This window comes from Monodelphis domestica, chromosome 3, assembly GCF_027887165.1.
Source record: "Monodelphis domestica isolate mMonDom1 chromosome 3, mMonDom1.pri, whole genome shotgun sequence".
Taxonomy (NCBI): Eukaryota; Metazoa; Chordata; class Mammalia; order Didelphimorphia; family Didelphidae; genus Monodelphis; species Monodelphis domestica.
In genome coordinates, this window is record NC_077229.1 from 2,287,699 (window position 1) to 2,298,379 (window position 10,681).

Sequence of the window (10,681 nt, forward strand, 5' to 3'; positions counted from 1 at the left end):
GACTGTTCCAATGGGCCTCTCTCCAGAGCCTCCAGAGGGACAGAGTCCCCTTAGAGGAGCTCCAGGAAGACCTCCTTAGAGATTGTCCTCCAAGAGCTTCCCTTCTCCAGAGCCTCTCTCAAGAGATTCTTCCCACGCGATCCCCATCAGAGATCCTCCAAAAGGATTTCTCCAAAAGGATATATATCTCAAGAGATTCTGCTTTTTCTTATATAGCAGTTTTTCTCCCATGTCACCTCCCCTAAGTCCCTACATCTACCAATCACTAGATGTTTTCCAAAAGACAGCCCATTTTGAATTCACAGCTGAGTAGATTAATCTCTTTAGTCAGAGAGGAAAAAAATGCTGCTGTGTTGACTAATTTCATTAAGATAAAACCTCCGAGTAAGTTTTCACCTTTTAGGTCTAAGTAGTTTACAAGTTGCCCACCTTTATAGGTACTTAGTATCCCATTGTATCAATTCTAAAACAGTTATGACTCAAAGAACTTCCTGTCCCTTCCATAAGCATGGATCAAAGTTCTTTTCATTGTTCTCAAGGAGCTCTCTGTCCTAAAGCAGTCCTAAGTGGGGTGGAGTAGGGATATTCCCAAGGCAAGGAGCCCCCACACTCAAGTAGTTCTCTCCATCTGCTAGGGAATTTTTTAAGTAGAAGATTCCCCAATGGGGGAAACCCCTAACATTCATAAGTCTGAGAAATTTTGAGGTTTACAATCCCCCCTGATGATCATGGGAGACTAGTCTCCCCATTGACCAATTAACATAATCAATTTTGTAATTAAAATGCACTTCTAACTATAGATATACACGATATTCAATTTTCTAAGAGAAATTAAATAGTGAGAGAGGAAATAGAAAAGAAAATAAAGAAAAGAAAAGAAAGCAAAACCAATGTTTTGCTAGGCGCATTGACAGAAAGCCAAATTAGGGGCAGTCCCTTTTGGCATGAATGTGTACATTTACAATAAATGTTCAATCAAAGTTCAGTTTAATCAATCATATACGAAGTTCATTCTTGATCTTCTTGATGAAGTGTAGGTTTTTCGGCATCTTTCTGCAACAGTTCATTCTCTGGATATAAAAGTTTCAAGCTTCTTTCTTGAAGATCTTTTCTTGAACAAAATCAAAATCTTGAATTTTTATAAAAGTACAATCTTAAACAAAAAATCAAAATTCTTGGATTTTTATAAAAATACAATCTCAAACAAAAAATTCAAAATTCAAAAATTCTTAGATTTTAAATTAAAATACAATCCCCCCTGAAGTAAGTATTAAAAACATTCAGTTCAACTCAGAATGCAATGTTGAGTTATGGGGGTGTATGAGTCAATTTATCAAAAGAAGAGAAAAATAATCAAAAACATAAGGAAAAATTCAAAATAGGCCCTTGTATAGGTCCAATATAAAGTAGCCTCCATCCCACAAGTCTGTAGGACAGAATGCAGCAACATGTCATTTAGCCATTTGCAGCCAAGACTAGAGGAAGTTGAGAGAGGCCCATTGGAACAGTCTCTGGCTGGAAGGCTCTCTGGTGAAGTCAGCTGAGATGGAACTGGCTTGGTGTCACTAAAATCCTTGTTTAGTCAGACCTTGTGGTGAGTGTTAAAAAAACTGACTGATTTCTCTTTTAAGACTCAGGTCTAGGCCATATTGGCTTGAGGCCCTTCATACTTATTCCTTTCTTACTCTCTCTTTCTTTGATTACTCATTGTATTGTTAATTAAAATCGCTATAAAACCCAATTGACTTGGGTATTTGAATAATTGGGAATATTTCCCTGGTGACCACCTTATATTTGATTTTAAACCCAAGACACTGTAGTGAAACATATTTCTGCAGTCAAATTTACTCACCCTCTCTTATATCTATCACAATTTATATCTTCCACTATTTTTATCACTACAGTTTAAGACCTCAACCATTTTAAATCTCACACTTTTGACTAAATGTAAAAACTGGTAGGCTAGAGACTTGATCCTTATTTTGATGTAGACAAAAACTGTCTTGGGTGATGACAAAATCAATGAGGTAGGCAGATGCCATGTTGGAAGGCTCAGTCACATATTACAGTGACTTGGTCTCTTTAAAGACTCACTATTTCCTGGAAAGGAGTCTTGAGTTCATTTCTTGTATGGTTATTGCCCAATGAGAAACCTCTTAGGAGGTTCTGGGAAGAGACTGGATGATTACATGATGAGGAACATGCATTGACTGGGGGACAAGAAGTGGTGCTTTTCCCCTCTTTTTTTCTCCCCAAGTTCGGTGGCTCAGTTGCTATTGATTCCATCTCATTCAGGGAGGCCCCACTCAGATTATTTTAGTGTCTGTTCAGATGTAGATGGAGTCCAGTGTCTCGTTTAGAAATCTTGAGTAGTTCCTTAAATAAAGTGATATTAGAAAGTGTGAAATACATCCTCCAGAAAATTTCATTTGTCATAGAACGATGATAAAAAAGAGTTTACATGTCATATTTCAAGAAATTATCAAAGGAAATCACCCCAATATCCTAAAATCCAAAAGCAAAATAGAAACAGAAAGAAACCACCATTCAGGAGCTGAAAGAGAACAAAAATGAAAATTCACTAGAATATTATGATGAAATTTCAGAGCTCCTCAGGCAAAGAAAAAATTCTTCAAACAGTCAAGAAATCATACAAATTTCATAGACCCACAGTCAAGATAATACAAAATTGAACACTTATATTAGATGAGCAAATCACTGGGAACATAAGAGAAAGGGGATGAAAGAAGAAAGGTGATGAAAAAAAGAGTGAACAAAAGAAGGCAATGGTCAGAAGCAAACTGGGCTTTAGAAAGGGACCAATTCACCTCCACCAGACAATAAGGACAACCTTAAACCATCAATCACACTGTCTTCTACATGGCCTATAGTCTTTGAGGAAGTTCTACCCACTGGCACTTAACAAACACACACATTTCTCTTCCATTTCAGTTTCATTCCTTTCTGAAGGATATTTAGTTAAATGAAGTCGGTTACTCGGCTCCGCTATCCGCTATCCACTCCAGGAGTTATCCGCTCCAGGACTCATTCTTAACCTCTCTGGAGCAAGTGCCTGGATGCTCTCTCTGGGTCTCTATTTGAGTCCGGTCTCCAGGCAACAGGGTAAATCCATCACCCATTATAGGGGGAGGGCTGCTGATAGGTAACGAATATTAGAACAATGTGTGGGCAGCAGGGGCCCCGTTCTTTCCAAGATTTTGCTGTAAAGTAGCTTGATTTAGTAGCGGCTAAAGCCACCAGAAATATGTATTTTCTGATGGCTTTAGGCGACCCCTGTGTTTTGGTCATTTGACCCCCACCAGGGTTGTGACCCACACGTTGAGAACAGCTGGATTAGGGTGTTGACAGCCAGAATCCTGGCTTGGACTACATTCATTTGCAAAGCTCAGGTTGGATTAATCTCCACTTCTTTGATCTCATCATTGTCAATTCAACCAATGTAAAAACCTATGCCGTGTTACATGTTTGTCAATCTCCTCCCAATCCACATTCCTAAAACCTCCAATAAATACTGGGGAACTAGAGCAAAACTCACTCTCTTACTCTTACTCTTATTCTTACTCTGTTAGATTTAAAATAGTTTGAGCATTAAATAGTTGTAGATAAGAGAGTGGGAGCCATAAAATGTGATAATTAAAATGTTTGGGAGCAAGGGAAATATATAACAATTATGACTGCTGAAATATGTTTTCTACTGTGTCTTGGTTCTATATAAATATAAGATGGTCGCCAGGGAATATATTCCCAATTTATGAATATGCCCAAGCCAACTGGGTTTTATAGAGAAATTTAATTTATAATACACTGATTAATCAATAGAAAAAGAGAGAAAGTAAGAAAGGAATAAGAATGAAGGGCCTCAAGCCAATAAGGCCTAGACCTCAGTCCTAAGAGATAAATCAGTCAGTTGGTTTTATCACTCACCCAAGCTCTCTCTAGGTAAGGCTTCTCATGCCAATCTCAGGCTCCACCTTCAAAAGAGCCTCCCTTCAAGAAATGTTTCCAGAGAATTCTCCTCCTGACTCCTCCTGAGTTCTCCTTCCATAGCCTCCTTCAAGACCTCTCCAGGAGCTCTCCCTCCAGGACCTCTCTCCTTTCAGACCCCCTTCAGAGCATCAACCCCCTATCTTTAAGGAAACAAACTAAACTCCCTCAGTTCTCACATATACCAATCACTGTCGATGTCTCCTCTGTGCCAATGGTGGCTCTAGCTTAAACCAGGACTGCCCAGAGGTCTGCCCCCTTTGCACATGTCTGTTGAAGGTCATATTCTCAAATAATTAAATCTTGATCTTTGCTGCAGCCCTTCCTAAATCCTGTTACCTTGAGTAGGGTGGAGATTGTAGTTTCCAAGACCTGGTTCTGTCATTCCAAGTATCTCTATTGTATCAATTCTAAAATCAATCATGACTCAAAGAACTTCCTGTTCTATGCTTAAGCATAGGTCAAAGCCCTTTCCATTGTTTAGCAAAAGGTTTCTGTCCTAAAGTAGTCTTAAGTAGGGAGGAGAAGGATCCTCCCATGCCAAGGAGTTTCACATTCCAATAGAGTTCTTACTATTAGTAGGAAATTTTTTCCAGTATGAAATTTCCCAATGGGGAAATTTCCAACATTCATAAGTCTAAGAAATTTTAAGGTTTACAACTCTTACTTTCCCTCTCTTCCCTCTTTCTCTCCACTCTTCTCTTTTTACTTCTTTGTATCCTCAGAGTTCTCTGTCCTATCTTTTCCTGCTTTCCTTGCAACGTTGTCACCCCCAAACCTCCTATTTATGCTCAGTCTCCCTTGACTATAGGAAGTATTAAGGAGTTGGTGCTCCCCACATACTTGCTTTCCTCGCAACACTGTCGCCCCCATACTTCCTAATAATGCTCAGACTCCCTTGTCTATGGAAGTGTTAAGGAGTTGGTACTCCCCACCTATTCTCTTATTCCTCATATTTCCTTGGAGTTTGCGTTACTCCCCATGTGTTAGAGACTCAAAGACAGACTCTCTGTCTTTGAGTCTTTATTATTCACTCATTTCCTTAGTCTTCCTTCTCCATCTCAGGTTATTACCCACAGATAAATAATATAGGACTCCATGGGGGGTCGCTATAGAATTGTACTGGATCATTGTTTCCCTGAAACTATCTAAGTCATTCAGTTGATCATTGTACAATATTGCTGATACCAAATACAATATTCTCCTGATTCTTCTCACTTCAGCTTTCAGCCCTTCATATAAGTCTTTCCAGGATTTTCTGAAAGTGTTCTGTCCATCTTTTCTTATGGCACAATAGTATTCCATCATAGTCACAAGCCACAACTTGTTCAACCATTCCCCAAACGATGAGCATTCCCTTAATTTTCAATTCTTTGCCAACACAAAAAGAGCTACTATAAATCCTCTTATCATATGTATCCTTTTCCTTTTTTTGTTGTTTATCTCTATGGGACACAGACCTAGTAGTGACATTGCTAGGTTAAAGGGAACACAGAGTTTCATAGTCCTTTAGACCTAGTTCCAAATTGCTCTCCAGAATGACTGGATCACCTCACAACTCCACAAAGAGAGCTTAGTGTCCCTACTTTTACACATGTGAAAATTGGATTTAGCTCTCTCCTGATTGTAACAATGAAGGTACTTAGCTCTTCTTTTATTGTGAAGATTAAATTGTAATCCCTTATCTATTTTAAAAATGCAAACCCAGTACTTAAAGTAGACCTACCCATTTTGCATTTTAGCCCCGAAAAGGTGTGAAATAACCACAAAATGTGTGAACACTGAAGATTGGATTTAGCTATATCCTAATTGTAACAATGAAGATATTTAACTCTTTCTTTATTGTGAAGATAAAATTGTAATCTCCTGATTGTAACAATGAAGGTAATTAGCTCTTCCTTTATTAGGAAGCTAGAATTGTAAGCTACAAACTGTTTATAGATTTTGACTCCAAAAGGTGTTAAGTAACTACAAAAGGTGAACTTAACAAAAGAGGTGTTAAGTAAACCAAAAAGATAAAATCTAACCAAAGAAGGTGAGAAATAAAGAATGGGCTATCCTGGAGAAAAGTGCCTGCTGTGATTGGTAAACGTGAAAATTTAGAGACGGTAACACAAGAGAAAAGAGTCTTTAAATAGAGAAAAAAAGAGTGAAGAGTACATTCAGTCACCCCTGCTTGGAGTGAAGGATCAGTCACTCAGAGCTAAGGGGAAGACAGACATTCGAACATTCTGGCATGTGGACATTCAGGCATGGGGACATTCGGGCACTGACTTGGAAGAGTGACTGTAAGGCAGACACTCAGACTTCTTTTAGACTGTCACTGTTGTTGAGTGAAAAGCTGACTTAGTGACCCTGACTTTCTGAAGGTATGAAGCCTCCAGGTAAGGCCTATCTTCTTGAGACTCTCTTCCCATGGCTGGGGCTTAGAGATTCTAACTGGTATCAGATGAAGTCAGAGTTTTCTCTCTCTCTCTGTCTCTGTCTGTCTCTCTCTCTCTCGCTCACGCTCTCCCCATTTAATATCTTCCTTCTATTGTAAATATTGTAAATAAACTACCAAAAATTCCATTTACTGTACAAATTCATTCTGGGATTTAGTAATTAAATCCCTGGTGACCACCTAATAAAACACCTACAATATAATAATATATGAAGTCCCAATCACAATTTAATTTTAACAACAGCCATTTCATACATTGAGTGGGAGGTCTGTGACACATGTGTGAAAGAGCGGGCAGTCCTGGGGTGGAACATCAGCTGTGATTGGTAGACATAAAATTTAGGGGTGGTGACACAAGAGAAAAGGGTCTTTAAATAGTGTAAACAGAGAAACACAAAGAGCAGTCACTCAGAGCTGGAGAGAGGACAGTAACTCGGAGGAGAGACTGGAAGACAGACACTTGGACTTGGAGTGAAGACAGTTGGCTGTGGAACTGGACCCCTGGAGGAGCTCGTGCAGGAGACCTCATACTGCTTTCCTTTTAAATGGTCACTATTTGGAGTGTAAAGGCTGATTTCCTTCCTTGCCCTTTCTGAAGATGTGAACCTCCAAAGAAAGACCCATCATCTTGAGAGTCCTTTCCCCTGACTGGGGCCTTAGAATTTCTTCCTGGCTCAGAGGAAACCAGACCTTTCTCTCTTCTCTCTCTCTCCCCTTTTCTCTCTTCCTGAAATCTTCCTTCTATTGTAAAAATAAACCACTGTAAATTCCATTTACTTTAGTAATTCATTTTGGGATTTAGAAATTAAATCCCTGGTGACCACCAATTAAAAATTCAGTCGAACCATACATTTATCCTTAACACACATACCCTCCAATATTTGTTGTTTTCTTCTTCCATCATATTAGCCAATCTGGCAGGTGTGAGGTGGTACCTCAGAGTAATTTAAATCTGCATTTCTCTCATCAATAGTGATTTCAGAGCACTTTATATGACTATATATGGTTTTCATTTCTTTTTCCAAAAACTACATGTTCATATTCTTTGAACATTTATCAGTTGGGAAATCACTCATAATTTTATAAATTTGACTCAATTTTCTTACCTCTTCAATCCATCTCCATATAAGCTAGACTCAAGAATTCTTTCTTCATAACCCTATTCTGGATACTCTCCAGTTTAAAAACATATCTCTTAAAAGAAGGCACCTAGAAATCTTTAAAATAATCCCAATAGGGGGCATCTGGGTAGCTCAGTGGATTGAGAACCAGTCCTAGAGACGGGAGGTCCTAGGTTCAAATCTGGCCTCAGACACTTCCCAGCTGTGTGACCCTGGGCAAGTCACTTCATCCCCATTGCCTAGCCCTTACCACTCTTGCACCTTGGAGCCAATAAACAGTATTGACTCCAAGACGGAAGGTAAGGGTTTAAAAAAATAAAAATAAAAAATAATCCCAATAAATCCTGATGAGGGGATAATACAATGGTTCAATTATCTTCTTATTCCTAGAAGCACTGTACCTTTTAGTGTATCCGAGATGTGATAGTGCTTGCTGTTGCTACAGTCAAAACTCCTGAAGACTCACCTGAGTGAGTCCTGAAGACTTGTACTCTCCAGTTGTATCTGTCCCTGTAAATCTCCTTCCCTGTGTGGGGAGGTTTTCCTACTCTCTAGTGCTTATGAAGAACTCTGGTACCAATTTGAGACATGGGGGAAACTAGCACAGGACCATCCGGTGTGGCATGCCTGCATAGGAAAGGTACTGAGCTCTATGAGCAAAATTGAATTGCAAGAGAGGCATGAGATGCACAAATGTAGACAACTTTCAAACCCACATGTTCATAAGGTATATTTGCACTCAGATTATAGTGGAACCCTCCCAGCTCAGATTCATCTGATCAGTCGTATTGACTCCAATATATTTCTGTCATTTGGGTCCTCTTCAGAATTATGAAGGACAGAAAACAATTCGTTTTCTCTGAGATCCTGAGGCACTCAGTGTTCAATAAGAACAAGACTCTGTTTCACAGTTAGAGCTGGCCTCAGAAGCATTCTCTATCACATAGATAGGCTGTGATTATGACTAGAAGGATATATGCCTCATTACACTTATAGGATCATAGGTTGAGAGCCCAAAGGATGCTTAGAGATCATCTCTTCCCAAACCCTCATTTTATAGAGAGAGAAACTAAGACTTACAAGAGTTACCTGAATTGCTCAAGGTAAAATAAGTATAAGTGGTCGATTCAATATTTTGACTCCAATCTTTAGATTCCAAAGCTACCATTCTTTCTACTATATCATACTACTTGATACCAAAGCAGCCACAGATTAAACTGTTACCTCTGTGCTTTTAGATATCTCAATTGTAAAGAATTGGTTGAGTTCACTTGCACAGCATTTCACTTACAAATGTCTGCACTTTTTGGAGGCTGAGGCATGTCATCTTATGCCTTCCGTGCCTTCCCTATTCAGCAATAGGCAGTCAAAAGAAAATGTTTTGGGGGGGGTCAGATATTAGTCAATACTTATTACCTGTGTGACACTGGGCATGCCACCTAATCACTCAAGAAATAAGTTACTTCACCCTTAAATTAAAACAGTTGGACGAGATGGTTACTTCAAACTTGATCTTTCATCAAAGCAATCAGATGTGAAACCTGTGCATTGCCATCCCTATGAACTCATTTTCCCAAATAAAATTTCCTCAATGGAATGAGGTCTATAATTCATAGATAACCTCACAGGAGAGGATGAAGAACAATGTTTAGTTTAGTACTTTTATTATTCGGTCATTTGAACCATGTCTAACATGTGACCCCATTTGGCAATGTTGGGGCAAAGATGCTGAGTGATTTGACATTTCCTTCTCCATCTCATCTGACAGATGAGAAAACTGAGGAAAACAGAACTAAGCGATTTACCTAGTATTGCACAGATGGTGTCTAAGATCAGATCTGAACTCTTCAAGACGAGACTTCCTGATTCCATGCTCAGTGTTCTATGCACTGTACCACCAAGCTGCCCTTGGTTTAGTGGCACAGAAATGGGCTTCTTCTCCTAGCTCTAATACCAGATAATTATGTTACCCTGTTCATGCTGCTGAACAGCTCTGATAATCACTGTCAGTGTCTGCAATGGTGGATAACTTGTTCAGAGATCCATAAACTTTTTTTAAATGTTTATTTAGAATATTTTCCATGGTTACATGATTCATAACCCCCCTTCCCTGCTCTCTCCTTCCCCCTCCCAAAGCCAACAAGCAGTTCCACTGGGTTATACATGTATCACTGTTCAAAATCTATTTCTATGTTATTCATATTTGCAGTAGAGAGATTCTTTAACATCAAAACCCAAATCAGATCCCCATCGAACTATGTAATCAAGCATATATTTCTCTTTTTTTATTTTGTTTAGTTAGTTGATTTAGAATATTTTTCCATGGTTACAAGATTCATGTTCTTTCACTCCCCTCCCTCAACCCCCTCTCATAGCTGGTGCCCAATTCCACTGGGTTTTATATGTGTCATTGATCAAGATCTATTTCCATGTTATTAATATTTGCTCCAGTGTGATCATTTCCAGTCTATATCCCAAATCATATTCCCATAGATTATTGTGATCAAGCAGTTGTTTTTCTTCTGTGTTTCTATTCCCTCAGTTCTTCCTCTGTTTGTGGATAGCATTGTTTCTCATTATTCTCTCCAAATTATTCTGGATCATTGCATTGCTACTAGTAGAGAAGTTCATTACATTCAATTGTAGCACAATGTATCAGTCTGTGTATAAGGTTCTTCTGGTTCTGCTCCTTTCATTCTGCATCAATTTCTGGAGGTCATTCCAATCTCCATGGAATTCCTCCATTTTTCATTCCTTTGAACACAATAGTGTTCCATCACCAACATAAACCACAATGTGTTCAGCCATTCCCCAACTGAAGGGCATCCCCTCATTTTCCAATTTTTGGCCACCATAAAGAGCGCAGCTATGAATATTCTTGTACAAGTCTTTTTCCTTATTATCTCTTTGGGGTACAGACCCAGCAGTGCTATGGCTGGATCAAAGGGCAGACAGTCTTTTATCGCCCTTTGGGCATAGTTCCAAATTACCCTCCAGAATGGTTGGATCAATTCACAGCTCCACCAGCAAAAGCATATATTTTTCTAAGGCATTTCTGATTCCATAGTTCTTTCTCTTGTTGTGGATAGTGTTCTTTCTCACAGATTCCTCT